This window comes from Pseudopodoces humilis, chromosome 5 (genome assembly GCF_049639895.1).
Source record: "Pseudopodoces humilis isolate 2021_Gansu_Grassland_sample_001 chromosome 5, ASM4963989v1, whole genome shotgun sequence".
In the NCBI taxonomy this organism is placed as follows: Eukaryota; Metazoa; Chordata; class Aves; order Passeriformes; family Paridae; genus Pseudopodoces; species Pseudopodoces humilis.
Window position 1 is genome coordinate 41,547,920 of NC_142204.1, and position 19,275 is coordinate 41,567,194.

The window sequence follows — 19,275 nt, forward strand, 5'->3', positions numbered from 1 at the left end:
AATTTGGGGGAGGAAACTATCACCCCTGATAGGAGACAGTCAATAGGGACCATCTAAGCAAAGTGGACTTGCTGTGGGACCAGATGTGTCCAAACGCCCTGAGGGAGTGGGCTGATGTCATTATGACCCCACTTGCTAACATCTGCAAACAATCATGGTGACAGAAAGCGGTCCTAAATAATTGGAAAATAGTAAATATGTCCAATTTAAATAAGTCAAGAAGGAGTATGTGGGGAACTACATGTCATTTTGGAGGAAGATTATCGAGAAAATTCTCCTGGAAGTAATTTCCACACCCTGAAGGGCAAGGAGGTGATTTGGAATAGCCAATATGGATTTGGTAGAGGCAAATTCTGCCTGACCAACATAATTGCTTTCTGCAATGAAATGGCTGTCTGTCTGGGGAGGAGCAGTGGGTGTTTGTCTTGTCTAGTTAGGCTTTTGACATGGTGTACCACAACATCCTTATAGCTAGGCAGACCAAGGCTTAATGGGTAGTTTAAAAAATGGGTGTGGATTGATTGAACTGCACGGCTTGAAGAGCAGTGGCTGGTCACTAGTGGCATTTCCCCATGTTCAGTGCTGGAGCTGAACTGCTGACAGCCCTCACCAACAACCTGGATGATAGTGGCAAACTCTCCCATCGGGTGATACCAAAATGCCAGGAACTGTCAATACACTGGAGGGTGAGGCTGCTGCACAGAAGGCTGGAAACAGGCAGGAGAATTGAGCTCACAAAAATCTCATGACATTCAAAGACAAATGCAAGTCCAGCACCTGGGACAGAAATAACCCCATACAACAGTACAAGATTGGCTAGGGAACATTCTTGCGGAAAAATGCCAGGAGATGCTGGTGAACAAGTTGAACAGGAGTACACATACAACAACAGATCCACACATAACTAGTCAGAAACAAGTTTTTACTTTTCTGATTTTTATGCTGTGCTATTCACCTTGAAATGGAAATGCTGAAGTTGTTCCAAATACTACACCTGTTGCAAATTCCAATGCCCATTTTCATGTTTTATGCTTGTCTTTTAGCAGTTGGAAGAGACCAACAAATTGATGAAAAGTAAGAAATAGTGACACTAACTCAAAAATGAAACCAGCTGAAGGAATAAAGAGAGAACATTCATGTAATAATTGTGGTTCATAACTGCATTGTGTTCTAAGGCCACAGTATTAAGCTGGTTATTAAGCAGTATTTTCAGTCAGAAAGATATAAATACAGGCTGTGTTAGACAAAGACTGCCAATCTGGTGTTTCCAGAAAATGGTAAATTTATCATGTTGTACATGTGCACCATGTACAAAGGCACCTTTGGAGATAAGTCAGACGTACCAAGTAAGCATCTGTAAAACCAGCTGCACTCTATAGGTGCAACAGATCGTTTCAGTTCTTCCCAGGGGTGTTGACCATACTGTGAAAGCAAGCAGAGAAGCTTTCTGAAAGCATGTCTTTCAGGACATGTTTCATATGCATGGTGTCACACAAGCTGTGTGTGAATACTGTAGATTTGTTCAGATTTTCAGATGTTGTACAAAGAGATTTGGAACTGCTCATGAGTAGCAGCATCATGACATAAACAAAGACTACGTTTTTCAATATTTTCACAGACAAAATTATTTGGTTTCAAAACAGGTCAGCTTACTTACTGCTTTGTCTGCTACTTTTTCTTTGGTTGTTTGCATAGGACTTTATTGTTCCTACATGGTGATAAGAGTTCTGTGTCTTCAGATGTGTTTACCAGATTTCTGCAACAGCAGATCACCAATGTGAAATTAGCAAGTGTCCTCTGGTCTTAGAACATGTAGTCAACTTGAGTGCAATGGTACATGCAGGTAAAATAGACATGTGCCCCGATAGTAACAAGGTGTTTGCTACATCTAAAGTGCAACAGCTGCTGTAGTTGCATTTTAGTTGCTCTAGTTGTGTTTTTCACTGCTTTCAGTTTGCTTTCACTGCTTTTAATGGAGTAGCATTACCTGTGGTCCTACACTGAGGCAGGGAGCTGGAAAGATTACCCTTTCCACTATGTATTCAGAACCCCTGGTTTTTTGGAATTGGTGGGGCAGGAGCATCTGACCCCCATGGATTGACTTTAGTCTGGATACATCTCTTTCCCTGAAATTGTGGTGCTGACAGCAGCACAATCTTGGCTTTTTCCAGTTCCTGCTAAATTATTTTTTTAGCTGTCTGCAAATCTAGAAACGTGGTTACCAAATAGGGAAATTCTGAAGTTATTGTATCAGCTTCCAATGAATGAGACAAGATCATATTTGTCTTTACAACTAGCAGCCTTTTAATTTGGCTGCAGTCAGCATCAGGCATGTATGCATACTGCAGTGGTTTCTGCAACAGCGCTTGTGACAGTCACATACCTGGCTACTTTTAACTTGCCCTTTCAATACCAGCCTCTTTGTATTTCATCCTACAGCTGCATCACTCCATGCAGAGCAGTCAACATTAAGCCTTTATTTTGCCTCTTTATTTTTTGACTGCATGGATCTTTTGGTCTGCTTTGAAAAAAAAAAAAAAAAAAAAAGAAAAAAAAAAGAGGAGTTTCAAACATTCTACAGATGCTTGCTTGCATGGAAGAACTCTAGCAACAACATGAAAATAATTGTTTCACTTCCCTCTTCTGTTTCTGACAGAGCTAGTTATGAACATCATGTAAGATGTGGTAACAGTTAAGGACTGAGCAAAAGGTTCTTTTCTGAAAACTGGTGATTATACTAGCTTGTAGAATTGAAAATAAAACCCAACATGCATTCATCCCCATCTAATCTAGGAGTGGGCCAGAATTACAGGACAAAACTGAGAACTTAACTCTGATATCATATCACTGCAACAAGGTTTCTTTCTCCTCTTTTTTACCTCTCTCCACTTCTCTTCATCGCCTTTGGAACGGCACAGAACACAGCAAAATAAATTACAAAACTCTGCTTTTAATTCTCCTCACTCAGCAACACATCCCCTTATTAATCAATAGTCGTGGCAGACGACCGCGACCCTTCACCCGTCTTTACGGTGTCTTGAGAGAAACAAGAGGCCGTCAGGACCCGACCCGTACTACCTTTCCTCACTACCTCTCGAGCGCAGCTGCACGGACCAAGCTCGCCACCCCACCGCCCAGCGAAGAGAAGCCCGGCCGAGCCCTCGGCTCTCCCGCCGCCGGAGCTGTGGTGCGTGACTCCCTTCTCCCTCTGGAGGGAGACACAGTCCAGTTTTTGGCTGCCGCCGGCGCCGCCGCGTCCCTCCTGCCCCTGCTCCGGCAGCCGAGGCCCCCCTGCGCTGCCCTGCCCGGCTCGGTGGCTCCCTGCCCGCCCGCCCAGCGTCCCGCCGCAGGGGCACAGGGGTCCCGGGGAGGTGCGGCGGGGCCGCCGGGGGTCCACGGGCATCTTCCCGGCCACATGCGCCCGTGCGTAAACTTCGCACCCCCGCCCCGCCGCTCGGAGCGGAGAGGAGAGACGGGAGAGCTGTGCTGCGGAGGGAGGCGGCCCAAGCCCCGGTGTGCGCGGGCGGCGGCGGTGGGCGCTGCCGGCTGAGCCCCCTCTTCGCTCAGACAGAACGGCGGCCACTGGGACCTGCTCCCTCATAAGGGCTGGGGAGGAGAGCCGCGAGTAGCCGGGTAAATACGGGGGAGGAGAAGGGCGTCTCTCCCTCTCCCCACCTCCCTCCACCTCCTCCCTCCCCCCCGCCACGGAGGGTGCGCTTGGAACTGCCTCTGTCTGTCCGGGCGCCCGGGGCGTCTCCGCGCCCTTCCGCGGTGCAGTGCGCGCAGGCTGGGCGAGGGCGGCTGCTGCTGCTGAAGCTGCTGAAGGTGAAGCTCTCGCTCTCCAATTACTTTTCCCAAGAGAGAGAAGGAGGCAGCAGGAGGGGGAAGTCGTGCTGTGTGTGGAAGGCACACCAATCAGAGATGCTCTAACGGAGGGACTGCTGCAGGACGCGCCGGCTTCTCCTCCTTCCTCTGCCGGCGGGGCTGAATCGGGACCACGCGCAGCTGGCGTAGCGGCCGGAGCCGTACTAGCCTGCAGGACTTTCCCATCTCCGCTTTTCCGATAGCTCAACCATACTTCGTCCTCTGTATTTTTTTATTTTTTAATTTTTTTTAATACTCTGAAATCGTGCACAAGAAACACTTCAAGTCTTCCCTCCATTCCCAGTTACTTCACCCTTCCTCTAGCATCTCTTAGCCGGATTCCTGGTGTATTCCCAGAGAAGCGGGGGGAGAGAGCCGGGCCCCGCGGTCGGCTGCTGCCCCAGCCCGGCCGAGCCGAGGGGAGCCGAGCGGAGCGCGGCACGGCGCCGCTCCATGCCCCCGAGCGCTGGCGGGGCGCGGGGCGTGTGCCGGCGATGCCCGGGCGGTAAGGCTGGAGCTGCCCCCGGACGGGAGGCGGCCGATCGCTAGGCGTTTCTAGCAAGAATCGGGACTGCAGGTAGGTGAGCGGAGCGCTCCAGGGTCGTGTGTCTGTCTGTGTGTCTGTCCGAGCGCTGGCGGGGCCGCCGGGAGGTGCCTTTGGCGGCTGGCGGAGACCCCGCGGGCGGCGGGCGCGGCGGGGCCAGGTGCGCGGTGTGAGGAGCGGCTGCCGCCGGCTGCGCCCTCTCGTTGCCCTAAAGTTGGACGAAGCCGGATGTGAAGAAGAGCTGCTCTGCCGTCCTTCTTCTGGGCACCTGGAGCAGCCGGCTACAGCCTTTCGCCGGGCGACCCTCAAGACTTTTGTTTTACCTTATAATTTTCTTTAATTTTACTTAAAAGAATAGATCAACAGAGCCGAGAGGGATGCGGGGGGGGGGGGGGGGGGGCAGGGGAACCCACCCGGTTTTCAACTTTTTATGAAAAGGTTGACTGCTAACTCACAGGACCTTCGGGCACTTGGGGGTTCCTCTGCCCAGACGCTTTATCGGCCGCCTTCAAGAGAGCGGCTGAAGGAGCGGGCAATCGCTTTATGCGTCCGCTATAAACAAACAAACAAAAAAAGCCATAAAGGGAAGAATCATGGCTCCGTTTCATTTTATGTGTAGTGCTCTCCAAGTTGTGGGTATATAGTATAAAACATACCTTTTCTATCCACGTTCCTTACTTTGCATCTCAGTGAGTTTATTTAGCTACTAAATTTATGTTGCAGGTTCTGTATGCCACAGAGAGAGGGCTTTTCCCTTATTCCATCCCATTTATAGTTTAGCAAGAGAAAGTTTTAAAATAACCTGCTTTATTCCTGTGGAGCTGTAGGATTGGACACCAGGTTATCAATGCAAAGAATAAAGAGCAAGAGCTTGCACTGCCCTGTTAGGAGTTGCCACACATGGCTCTTCTGTATGTTTCATTCCTTTGGGAGCTAAAATTATTGCTTAAAGCATTTTAAATTATATGTGTAGTTACAGTTCTCTCTTTCCAGCTTTTGCCTGGAGCTTATCAGTATTTTTTTTCAAGTATCTCAGTTCTACCTCCCTCCCCCTAGTAGACACTGGCTCGGTATTTAAAGAACTGTGCTTTGACTCCTGCAGAACTGTCAATTTAAATAGTAAACATACTCAACTCCTATCTCTGAAAACCCCATAAAGGATTCGGGGTCATAGGGTCTTTGCACCACAGTGGATACATATAAATTACTATTGACTAAATGATAATTGTTATCTGGTTTCTCTGTCTTACCAACTAATTTCAGACTTTAGCATTCAGCCTACTATATGTTTAACACTTTAAAGCTACTTTATGGGCTAATTTAAGTCCAATTGAGAAATTAAGATTCTTTCCTGTAGTGTTGGGTACACACTTGAAACAGTAGTTCAGTGGTACTAGGAGGATAGCTTAGCTGAAGTTGGGAAAGAGCATACTAAGGTGTTTTTATCAGAGGTGGCAAAGGATACAAGTTTCATTATACTTTTTCACAGTAATTGTGCTGTCAGCTCATATTGATGACTAAATTGTTTTGTGAGTGTATAATTAACACTAGTAACGTAATTCATATAAATTTCACTATCTATATTTTATTTCAGAGAGCTGATGCTGCTGAGACAGTATTGAAAACCATGTGGGTTTTGTTTCACATAGTCCCAATTTCCAGTAGTTATTCTTACAAATGTAAACTACCTAAGTACCATAATTTCAGTGGAAAGCTTTGCTCAGTTGATAAAACAAATCAGATTTACTGCTCATTGGTTCTACATATTTTTTGATACATAAAAGGTCCTTCAAAAATGTGATATTAATTTTAGATACGCTGATGGTAGTATAACTAAAATAGATAAAATCTTGATTCTGTCTTGCTGTTTTAATCAGGGAATGATGACTAAGCTGTCCATATCTTTAATCATACTGGACACATAGGGTAACTTTTTTACCCCTCTTATGATCTGAGGGATCTCAGCTTTTTGTGTGGATGCCTGTAGAGTGCTTGATTATTCTGGTGGGGAATACATGAAAAACTTGTTCTGAATGAAAGTAAATAGATGTGTGTACAGATGGATATTGGAGATTGTTTTACTGGCAGCTTGCAAAGTGATGATTCATTGAGCCCTATCTAGATTTAAATAAAGCAAATAATACTTTACACTGAATTGTTGTGGCAGAGAAAAATGTAGCAGCCAAGAAGTTTCATAATTTCATCACAGATGATGACAGACTTGATAAAGGGCATCTTTACAAATATAGGCAGTATGTTTTTGGTAAGCAAAATATTACCATGAAGTTTTTCAGATCTGAGTATCTTCACACCAAAATTTATTGCTGTCTGTGTTGCTACTTACCAACCAGTGTAAAGCCTAAATAATGTACTAGAAAGATGTTGCATTTATTATGTTGTGTGTTTTGCTTACTATAAATAAGTAATGCAACAGTGCTAACTACTTATCTCACTAAAGGAAATCACTGACTTGGAAGACAGAAAATCACAATACCTAATACTCATCTACACAGAAATGTGATCACCATCTTGAAAAATTATTCTGAACGATGCAACTATCAGTGAGCAAGCGGTTCTATGCCTCTGTTTTATCTTCTGTAGGATTTTATTAGAAATGCTTCATTAAGTCACATTATTCTGCAGCTGTTTGCTCACTGAAAATTAAAATAAAAATCAGGAAATTTATCCAGCAGAGCAGTAATATTTCCTTTGTTAAGTACTGAAAGTTCAAATAAAACAAAATCCTTTAGCATCAATGTGCCAGAAGCACTGAGTACATCCTATTTTTGTGATGTATGGATGGCATTTACAGATGCAATTCATCAATGTATTTATTAGTCAAGTGTCATCAAACAAAGAAGATAAATGGCAGTAAACAAAGACTGCATGGTAATACAGAGGCTAAAGCAACAGAAGACCCTACAATCTAATTAATTAGTCTTCAGTTTCATATTTCCAGTCTGTATTTAAACATCTCATTTAAATGTCTTTCATGATTTTTCTATTGCATGTCCAAGTAATTCAGGTACCAACAGCTTTTTATTAGAAAATACATTTTTCATTTACCTTTTGAAATGCTGAATTTTGAAGGCATTCAGGCGAAAGTTGTATAAGGATGAGTGTAACAGAAAGGTCCTGTGCCAGCAGAACTGAATACTGACCTGTCCCTGTTCATGATCGTTTTTGTGTTGAGGTATATCCCCAACAGATGTAGACTTTCATTGCTCCCTTGGAGTAGTTGTAGCTCTGACATTTTAAACCAGCTGGAATATTTGCTCCATTATCCTTAGATCACTGAATTTAAGAGTGTACTTAGAAGGATTTTGCTTTCTTTTTTTTTTTTTTTTTTTTAAAGCATGAGAAAACAATTACATACTATACTCAGTCAGCTTCATAGAGTCTAATGTAAGCACACATTTTCACATTTGAATTTTTTTTAAAAACACATGTTCACTCTTAGGGCTATTTCAACAGGAAATTTGGCTCAGTGATTTGATTTTATAAACTGTTAATATTAACTTTGAAACACTTTTCCTCATGACTAAGTTCACACATATAACATTCACCAGACATAAGAATGAATGTGGAAACATCAACAGTAATGTTGCTAATTTTTCCTAGTGACAGCTGCAGAGCTATCTCCTTTTGCTCCTGGTAGAACTTGGGGAGATAGTGGGGTTTATGCTTTGTTTCTTTATATACCCAAGCCAGCCACTCTTGTATGCCATATGTAGTGAGTTATTTATCAAAAGAGATAACAAAATAATAATGGCCACCTAATGTACCTCTTCATACTGCTAGTGCAGAACAGTCACATTTTTAAGATAAATAATTCACGGCATCTTCACATAGCTTCTTTCATGTTGTGAGTTTTGAAAAACACTTTGGAGATAGAAAGGAGAAAGCAAAGACCTTATGCTTTACTAGTTATGGTAGTTAGCATAACCACCTGGTCTGACATGGCACTATATAGTTAGATAAAATGGGATGAAGTCACTGAAAAAAGCTTTCTTAGCTTTTTCTTCTGTCTGAATACATCAGTAGAGTGATTTGTAGAATTGCACTACAGCTGTAGCTGTTGCTTGAAGTAGCCCTGGAAAATGCTTTGTACGGATTTGATCCTTAGTCCTTAACTAAACACTTGTAAGAGAAGCTTCTATATGTTTTGTGGCATGGAAGAATCGCTTATATAATTGCATGTGTAAAAAGTTAGAAAATGTTTTTTTTTTTCCCCTCATCTTTGAAGCTTATCAAACCTCCTGATCTACTATGTTCATAGCTTGCATTTTCTAGTTGTCTCACCTCACATCTTGCTGATCTTGTAATAGGAAACTTGAACACAGGTCTCTTGGCACCAGGACAGCGTTGTATACGGCCGCCTCAGCTGTGAGCATCCCTTTAACCATGCCAAGGGGAAAAACATGGTACAGGGTAGCTCTCAGGTGAAAGCACACATAGCTTTTTTTGACTCCTGTGTTTGGTAATCTTCTATGCCTACATGAAAAAATGAAGCTGAAGCTGCAGAAGGTGCTTTACATTGGCAAACTCCACAAGTAAACAATAAACAATCACAGCTCAACAAACCTAGCTGGTTGTATAAATAGCAAATTATTAATAAATGAGTCAGGAAATATCAAAGACTTTTAAAATAGATAAATTTTTAGTCTTGGTTGTATGCTGGCCTTTTTCTCTGTGGAATATTTCTTGCCTCCTCTGTTGCTATATTAAGGTCCAGTATTTGAAGATGAGGTACTGAACTAGACCACTGAACTGGACCACTGTCTTGATCCAATAAAGCAATTTCTTTCTTGAAATGCAAGGAGGCAGTATTGCAGTACTGCATATTTATCTTACTTACAAGAACTAAATTGCAAGAACCAAACTGCAATTACTTAGTGTACTGCTTTTGCTTTATTTTTCACTTTTAAAAGCAGGATATAAAACATTTCTGAAATAAATCTGTCAGTAACATGCAGTCTCACACCAGCTCTTTTAGAGACAGGAGCACAGACCTGACTAATCTCTCACATTTGCAGTAATACTCTCGTACTGGATTTCTTCTACTCCCTCACTGCATTTTCTGCATCACATATTGATAAGGCCGAGCTGTGGCTTCTGATCCATCTTGCCACATAGTAGTCAGTTATGGAGCGAGTGTTCTTCCTCATCTCTGTCTGACAGTCTGTGTCATGGATGGGGTAGAGGGTGTGGCTCAGTCCTTGGGTCACCCAGTGGATTTTCATGCTGAAAATGCTCATCATCTGAGCATCTTTATACAGGACCATTTTCCTGGTTACAGGTTGTTCCTTGCCTTGCCCCTCACCATGTGAAACTGTTATGAGAGAACCTCTACCAAAGCCTTTGACGTGCAGTCATGCAGTCTTAGGACAGGTGCTGCCTTCGACCTCGTGACTGTGCATTTGGGAGAGCTGTGAGCTGCACCTAAACTATCTCCCCTTTTGGTTGAGACTTTCAGTGTTTGTTCCCATTTAAGATATCTGTTTGGCCTTTCAGATTCTAGGCTCAACCATAATTTGTCACTGGCTATTTTGTTATTGCATTTCATGACACTGCAAAGTCACACAGAATGGCTCGATGGCTCTGAAGAAAGGTAATATCTTTCTGTGCTATTTGTATTTTGTAAACTGTTTGAAATGTGGATCTTTTTCAGTGAGGGATGAAAGTGAGTACCATCTGAAGCTTGTCTCGTGGTTTATCTAAGATGAATTTGTAGTCTTAGTTTGGTTTGAACTGTAGAAATGTCCAAGTCCCGAAAGTCATCACTGGGACGAATTAGGATGTGTGCTTGCTGTGTGCAGAGAGGCAAAACTTGAGGTCTGATCATGAGAGACGTTTCAGCTGGTGTGGCTTCAATGGGGTCAGTCAAATTATTTATGTGATTTAAGTCTTTTGTGAAGTGAGCCTGAATAAATATTGCTAACTGCTTAGGGTGATCTCTGCGGAAGGCATGTAGGTGGGGTGCTGTTTTGACAACTATTTTTGTGTCTGTATTCTGGATATAAATTTAACACTTGAGCTTGATTTCAGTGGTTTACCACTCCTACACCTTTTATGAAGCTTAAATCCCATTATATTCAGAAGAGAGACTATAAAACAGCAGGTAAATTTCAGAAAGATTCTACAGGTAGATGGGTACTCTTTAGTACAGAGTTAGAGGCTACCATTACAATAGTGTAAGTTTTCAAATATGACATTGTTGGTGTGGAACCAAAGTAAAATATCACTTTCTGACTAAGTATATCTGGTTCTGGTATTTGTGCAGGAAATTAGGTCATATTTAGAGCCTAATTGCAGAAAAAAGATCTGTTTTAGCATCATTTCAAGAGAAGAATACCCTCTCTAGGGTATATCCTCTCTTCAGACTGCTACCTGTGCAAATTTAGTGTAAAAAAATTCAATCTATGCATTGCAAAAAATAAGCTATTAATAAACAAGATGGAAAGTTTTATCTTAAGATCGGGTAACAGCAGCAAATACAGAGAGATAAGTTCAGTTCTATGGGCTTACTGGAATCAAGACACAAGAAGTATTGTATTTATATGCTAACATAAAATGCCATAAATTTAGATATGGTATTATCAGCCAGTACACTGACATTTCTCATTATTATGATCCTGCTTTTTTCTGTTCAGTCTAGATTCACAAGGGATAAACCTTCTATTGGAATTAAGGCAATATTTAAAATGCATTACTGCCAAGGTGTCCAAACCTTCATAAGGAAGGCATTATGTTGGTATTTGTGCAATGGATGTTCAAATAAAGAAGTGGCCATGGATCCTGGTTGAACTTCTGATTTAGGAAATATTGGAGTTTTTTTTCCCTAATGCAGATTCATTTTTCCTTTATGGCAATGGGATTTTATTATTCTGTTAGTAAACATTGTCGTTATGATTGTTCTGGTTTAACCCAGTAGGCAGCTCAGCCCTCTCAGCCACTTGCTCACTCCCTCACAGTGAGATGGGGAAGAGAATTGGAACAGTAACAGTGAGAAAACTTGTGGGTTAAAACAGTTTAATAGGTAAAGCAAAAGCTGCACACACAAGCAAAGCAAAACAAGGAATTCATTCAGCACTTCACACTGGCAGATGGGTGCAGCCATCTCCAGAAAAGTGGGGCTCCATCATGTGCAGCAGTGACTTGTGAAATCTATGCCAATTCCTGCTTCTTCCCTGTAGCTTTATATGCTGAGCATGACCTCATATGATATGAAGTATCTCTTTGGCTATTTGAGGTCAGCAGTCCTGCACCTCCAATCTTTTCACTGGTGGAGCAATGTGAGGAACAGAAAAAAGGCCCTGATTCTGTTTAAGCACTGTTCAGCAGTGTTAAATCTCTGTTATCTGTTATCAACACTGTTTTAGTCAGAAGTCTAAAACACACCAACTTAAAAGCTACTCTGAAGAATATTAACTCCATTCCAGCCAAACCCTGTACAATCTCTATCACTTATTCTTTAAATTTGCATCACGCTTAGGTCCCATATTGTCCAATATTATCTCAATTAACCACCCCTTCTCACTTCTCACTCTCTAATATATGCACATATTATTCCTTTAATCTATGGCCCACAGTGTATAATGTCCATAAAATGCCAATTGAGTTCATCTGGTTCTTGACTTTGATTCTGTTTGTTATGGTGATCACTCAGGAGACGAGAGGTGGTTGTTGTGTGGAATTACTGGGCACAAAAGCCAGCTGAGGTTGGGTCACTGCTGCACTTGCACTGGTTGTTGTAAGGCTTGTCCTCAACTGGTTTGGGTGGTTCCTGCTGTAACACACAAGTCAAATCATGGGTAGTCAAATTAAATGGCAATTAAATGTATATCTGTTACAATCTCCATGCCTGGCCCCTTTGGACCAGGCCATATGGTTTTACATTGCAGTGAACTTCTGTGCTTGCTGCTGCTCCAGCATGGGTCTGTCCATAGACCACAGCCTCTTCAGGGATATATCTGCTGCAATGTGGACTAATCCATAGATGTGGTCACTCTGAAGTGTGCTTCACTGCTCTGGTATGGCCTTATTCTGGGACCACAGCCCCTTCAGGGGTGTACCTGCTGTGTTGTGGCCTTATCCTTGGCTGCTGTCTCTTCAGGGTTACAGATCTGAAATGCAATTAACTACTATTAAGAGAGGTAACTCTATCCCAGATAAAACAGTACACTGTTAGAAGTATTTTTGGTGACTCCAGATTTTGTTTTGCCACATAGATCAGCTTGTGACCAAAGCCTAACAACATAAAAAAATGTAACTCTGGGTAACTTTATTCCCCCTTCTCTCTTCTTGCATCAGATGTGATTTTGAGCCCACAGCTTGCAGTTCTTTGTACATTGCCTTGGGACTTTAGATGACTCTGTTTGTGCAGGCTGGTGTGGAATGCACCTGTTTGTGTACATGCAAAGACAGAGCTGCCTTCTCCCATTCTGATCATGTCTGCGTCCCCCTGTGTAATTGTTGGGGTAATTGTTGTAGTAATTGTGGAAAATGTACTAGGAGAAAGTTTAAGCCTAAATCAGCTGTTCTGAGCTTCTTTCCCTCTGAGGCTGTGATATAATGTTTTAGGTTTGAGGATTTTTTGACAGCTTAATTATTATTAAGTATTTCAAGTGGTCTTTGGACTTGTTTTGTTTTGTTGCATTATTTAAAAAATATATTTGACATAGAGTAAATACACACTTACTGTGTTTTTTCATTGGAAGAGAAATTTAAAAATGACTAGTTATTCATCAAATGAACTCTTCATAAGACCCCTCTGTGAGAAAAATGTTGACCTAGCTATTGCTATAGCTGCTTGAATATTCCAAGTCTCTTTAATACGACACTTGTTCCCATTTCCACTTTAAAAATTGAACACCCAATAATGACACTCATAATCTCTCCTTCTTCATCATGCCTCGGCTGCTCATAAACTAACTTTTTCTCCTCTAGTTCTTCTTGCCCTTCCTTTTGTCTACACTGTTCACCTCATCTGCATTGGTGTCATATGATCTTTCCGAATGTCAAGTAAAGGCAGACTGCAGTCAGCATTACCAAATTGCTTTCCTGCCAAAAAGTCTCTTTTCATGTTCATGACCCATCATCTCACAGTTAGCTGCAAGTCATTCTGATTCCCAAATTTACAATGTATTTTCTATTTAATGAGCTATTAGACATTATGCACCTTTTAACTTCATTTTTTCTGACTAACTGCATTCCTCCCGATAATTATAGCTTTAGAAAGAAACAATTAATTTGAAACCAATTCTGCAACAGAAGTGGCATTATTTAGATAGCATTCCTTCATCTCCATGCACTAGGGATTATCTCATTAGGATTCATTTATATTTGGAAACTCCTAAGAACCACTAAATCAGTCCAATAGCCACCAAGGTGTCATCAATAACATAGACAAGGCTACTGCTATGCTATTTTAATAGAACAAAAAATGGAGGTAGATACATAGTTGGCTGAGTAGTTAGTTTTTGCACTGTCTAAATGAAAAAAAAATTAGTTTATATACTTTCTTCACTCAGGAGAATGCTTAGAGTAAACCTGAGTACAAACACAAATAATATTCCACATGTATTGAAAAGATATGAACATTTTTGAATTGGTATGTTATTCTCATATATTCTTTTGGTAATGATAATATTCCGTTTGTTATGATAATTTTTCAAATTAAGTGGTTGTCTAATAACAAGCTGGCAGAAATTGCAGCTGACTCAGTTACAACGAAGAAGTGAGTTCAACATTTGTGGCTCATGGGTTCCCTTACATCTGTGTATTTATTAAATTTAATAATATGTGCTAATGCAGGCTATATAATCCTGTTTTTTGTCATTGTGATTAATTATATCTAGTTAATAGATACAAACCAAATGTATATGCAACCTGCCAAAGGATCACCTTGTGGTAAATTCTAATTCCATGAATTCCATTAAATCTAATATTTTTGTTTTTTGCTACCTCGAGTTCCACTTAGGCAAAGTATGGAAATTATTAACAGAAGGAAAACTGCCATGGAAGTTAGTAGAAGTGTCCCAGCTGTTGTAAAACAGTCTGATAGACTCCTTTCATTGGTTGCATATCAGAGCTCATACATCATTCTCACAGTTACTTTGTGGGAACAATATTGAAAATACTCCTGTGAGAAAATTTCCTTTCTCTGAATCTGTAGATGTTAAATGCAGATTCAGAATGAATACAAGATACATATGATTGAAAAATATTCTGAGAAGTTTTGGTATTACATAGAATCCTTGTTGCCTTTGTAACAGAAGGGTATATTGTGTATTCCTTTCTGTCTTGGATACTGTAAGATCACAATTTACCAGTGCCTTATGCACCTTTGCACCTCTGTGAGAAAATAGCTAAGTGTAAGGTGAGTAATTAGTCAAGCAGATGGCTTTACTTCTCCCCTTATTTCTCTGCAACTTTTTGGTTCAGCACTGCTTCAGTTCAGTTGCAATCTTCTCTGGTTTCTTATCATAGTAACATGAAAGGCCTAGTTCTGTCAGCTGAAATAATAAAATATTTCTCACTAGTGAATGATTCAGGTGATTCAAAGACAGATTTTTAAAGCAAAGTATTTTTTAGTCTCCTAAATTTCCATTAAACAAAGAGATAAAATAGTCTGCATATACCAAATCTTTCCAAAGCATTACTGTTTTACTGGAAAAAGTAAGTAGCTGTGATTCCATGCTTTGTCCATGCTCAGCTATTCTATGAGCTGCACATTTCAGTCTCTGTGTCTTTTTTTGTGTCCTTAAATAATTGTTGGTAATTCATGGCCTCCTTCCTGAGGAGAAAATTTATAGCTGTCTGGTTCTTCTAATTTCTGTGTGTATTCTGGTCTTGCCCAGAAGATCTGTATAACTTTCATCTAATACCTGAAAAGAACACTTTTCCGTTTACTGACCAAGCCATTATGACTTTTAATTATTGTCCCTTCATAGATATAATTATTCTTCTTTTTATTTACAGCTGGTATTTGCCTTTGCATGTAAAATATATTTACATTTCTGTAAGTATAACAATCCTTAAAACATTATGTACTGACTGTATATGAATAGTTGTGTGACAGTCTACATTATCAACTGAGACCATAAGATAATCATACGTAGTTTTTCTGTATATATGGAATATTCCTAGATCAGCAGTGGGCTGTGGGGTTCAGACCCACAGTGATGATCATAATAGTGATGAAACTTTGGAATGATTTAAAGGTACATATTTCTGTTTTTCCACTTCTGGGGTTCTTATTTGTTGAGTAATTAACATTTTTTAAATTGGGCTTTGCCAAAGAGTGAATCAGACCTACTGTAATGTTTTTAGGTATTGGACTACAGGTAGTGTTGGAGGTAGAGGGAAATGGATGGTGGATGGTGGATCTCTATAAAATGATAAGTTGGTTCCCACAATATGATTGTTTCTGGCAGAAGTTATTGTTTGAAAATAATTTTTTTTGATGTAGTTTCTCCTTTCCCTTCATATCAGGACAGTTCTTGAACTTAATTCATTGTCATGAAATAAGTGATTGGAGCCCACTGGAAAAGAAAATAGTATAGTGGACAAACAATTTCTCTGTTTTGTTTTTATCAGCTGAGGTTCTCCAGCGAGTCTGATCTTAGTAAAGGCTTTTAGTTTTTATCCATTAGATCTCTTTTCTGAAGAAGTTTCTCTGTTAAGGTACTTCAGTAATGGCCACAGTCAGAGAACAAGTGGGACTACAATCTAACAAAAGAAGGAACTGAGGATGTAAGAAAAGTACTTTGTACTTTGATGAATGCTCTGTCATATTCTTTCTGCTGGTTAGTGGCAGACAGTGTTTCACATAACACTGTTACAGGACAAATGCAAATTTGTCCAGGCACTGAGTAGTTGTTTTCACTTTGGAGGAAAGAAACTGTACCTGGCCTCTGCCTTCTGTTCTATTTTTATTTTATTCTCTTTTCATATTTTTGGAAGACATTTCATTAGTGTTTCCCAGAAATGTCTCACCATGCATTGTAGAAAAGCATGTCTGCCTATGACTTTCTATGGAAGCCTGGTTTGTAAGGCCTTCTCATTTTTAACTATTGTAAATGCTTTCTAGCATTGAAGAAAGCAAAACTATAATTGGGGAACAGGAGAATGTCCATTTCTTTCTTTTTTTTTAAATTTAAACAATCTTTGACTTAAGCTTCTGCTCAAGAAATACTTCCTTTGAAAAATGAAGCAAAATCTATTGTTCTACTACTTTTTTTTTTTTGGTAGGGCTTTTTTTATTTTTTAAAAGAATTGTTATTGAATGAAATAATGTCTTTGTTTAGTAGCAATATACTAACAATTAGGAACTTCTATGTACCGATAAATACATTCTTCTACAGAAATTCGATCTCTAAGTTAAATGCCCCTCACTCCAATGAATGAATGCCAATTACATTAAGTAGTGGTGTAATAAAGGAGCACAACTCCTTGGTATTCTTTTTATCAGCATAATAAGTTCTAGTAGTAATTTTCTGTGAGAGTTTTAATTTTACAGTACAATATGCAGTGAACTAGGTCTAATTTTTTTCCCTTTCTTTGCCATTTGAGGGCACTTCCTCGTACTTCAGAGTGCTTTCAGACCTCTAGTCCTTTGTCTGTCTTTGAGCACAGCTAACATTTTGCATTCCACGGACTTTCAGTACCAGGCTTCCTTGGTGAGTCTAACTGATTTGTGGTCAGGGTTGAATAAAACTGACAGAAACATTTAAAATCCAAAGTTGTTTTTGATATTAAGAATCAAATATAGCAAATATAGAATGGAATTTAAAATACAGTCTGTTCTTTCTATCTTACACTTCAGCTTACATCTTCATTTGGTACCCCAAGTTGGTTTGGCTTCTGCGGTTGCTCAAAGATCTGTGTAACACAGTAGCTTTTTTGGAAAAAGCTAAAGGACTTGAGCAAGAGACACTGCAATCATTAAAACTCGTTTTTAAAATAGCATCTTATCCTTTCATGGTTAGCTTAATGTGTTCAGTTTCTCTGCTAGCCTACAATACTATAAAGCTTTCAGACTGAGTACTGCATACCTCCTTTTTAATTTCAGTCTCATAGGTGATGAAGGAGGTTTAAAACCTGCTCAGATGGCCTAGATCTGTCAGAGAAAAGAGAGTCAAGCCCTTCACATAACCACTGCAGATACTCTGAAATTCACTCTGAGAATCTCATATAATGAAAGCTCTTTGGGTGGCTGATTTTGACTGAAAAGGTGAAGGTGGAGTCAACTTTCAGCATTTTCAGCAGTAATAAAACCTGTGGCTGGAATTTACCTTTTCACTGATATTATCATATCCAGAAGCTGGATAACAGCTACAATTGTGTTTTACCACCCCCATGTGTCACTTGATTGGCCTGAATATCTTTTTCCAGCAATTAAATTTTGTGTCTTGGAATGATACAGCTAGACATAGTAGTCTCACAGGTGTCATAGTATTATGTTTCCTTGCCTGTTCAAACATATGGTAGTAATTTTATTTTTTGAAGTTATTCTTTTTAATCTTGAAGCCTCTGATGAAAAATGTATTAAACCTCCTGGTATCTGGAGAAGAGTAATAATGGTGCATCATCAAATAAAATTCCTGAGCCAGTATACAGGACCTGAAGAGAACACCTTTGTGGACATCTCCTGCTCTTTTTCAAATGCCCCCAAAAACAACAAGCTGTGCAAAAGTAAATACACCTTTAATTGTGATTTATTTTGTTGTCAGATAATAAACCTTTGCAAAGCTACATTTGAAATGATGGTAGCTTATTTTAAAGGTAAAAGAAACTCCTTCTTTAGAGACTTCAGTGTTCTGCAAAAAGTAAAACACTACGTCACCTTGTTGCTGCTTTGTGAAATTTAAAGAAGAGTCCTGTGCTGCTTTGCTTTAAGTGTTGGAAATGTGGTCATAACCTACCAAGAAGGGCATTGAAGGCAGGATTCAGCTTGAGATTGATACCTAAAATAGGTGTCCAATTGCAATTGGATGTAAGTGCTTTAGCTTCATAGTAAAGTGAGATCTAGGGTAGGATTCAGGTGTATAACATAATTTAAAACTCCCTAAAGCATCTTGTCTGGCCTCCAAGTGCTACTTCAGATGGTTTCAGAACCCCATCTGAATCAGATGCAAGGCAGTTTGCATCACATCTGCTGATGCCTTCTTTCACCCGAGGCATTTCAGGTGGCTCTCGATGGTGATGTTTGGGCACTTGAATCCTGTTGCTTATCAATAGACCTAGAAAGTGATTCTGCTTGCTTTAAAGTGCCTATCTACTTTGGATCAACTAAATTGTTCTTCAAATCACAGCAAGTTGGGTAAGTTGAATAACTTGCCTTAAAAGGTAGCATTTTAACTATTTGTAGTGAGCATTTTAAATGTGGCAAAATATTTAAGAGATTTGGATGGACTTTAAAGAGATGTACCAGATCAATAACATGTCAAATATCATGTTTCCCTCTGTACTCATCACTGGTGAAGCTGCACCTTGAGGACTGTGTTAAGTTCTGGGCCTTATTGGTGTGATGGGCAATGAAAGTGGTGAAGGTCTGGAGCAAAAGTAGTAAGGAGTAGCTGAGGGAGCTGGAGGTGTTTAACCTGGAGATGAGGAGGTTCAGGGGAGACCTTATCACTCTACAACTGTCTGACAGGAGGTTGTACCTTGGTGGGGGTCAGCCTCTTACAGGCAGTTTGGGACAGGACAAGAGGACAGAGCCTCAAGCTGTGCCAGGGGAGGTTCAGGTTGGACATGAGGAAAAACTTGTTCATGGAAAGGGTGGTGAAGCATTTGAACAGGCTGCCCAGTGAAGTGGTGAAATCACCATCTCTGGAGGTGCTCAAGAAATGACTGGACATGAC

At 40.4% G+C, this 19,275-nt stretch overlaps 1 protein-coding gene across 3 annotated transcripts in view; it reads left to right on the top strand.

Moving 5' to 3' along the window:
* The first annotated feature begins 3,624 nt into the window (after positions 1 to 3,624).
* Positions 3,625 to 19,275, top strand: part of TAFA2 (TAFA chemokine like family member 2) — a 178,731-nt gene continuing 163,080 nt past the window's right edge. For all 3 annotated transcript variants that reach the window (XR_015772502.1, XM_088055284.1, XM_088055283.1), the window contains exon 1: positions 3,625 to 4,441. The gene's annotated coding sequence lies outside the window, so the exon portion shown is untranslated. The remainder of the gene's footprint in view (positions 4,442 to 19,275) is intronic.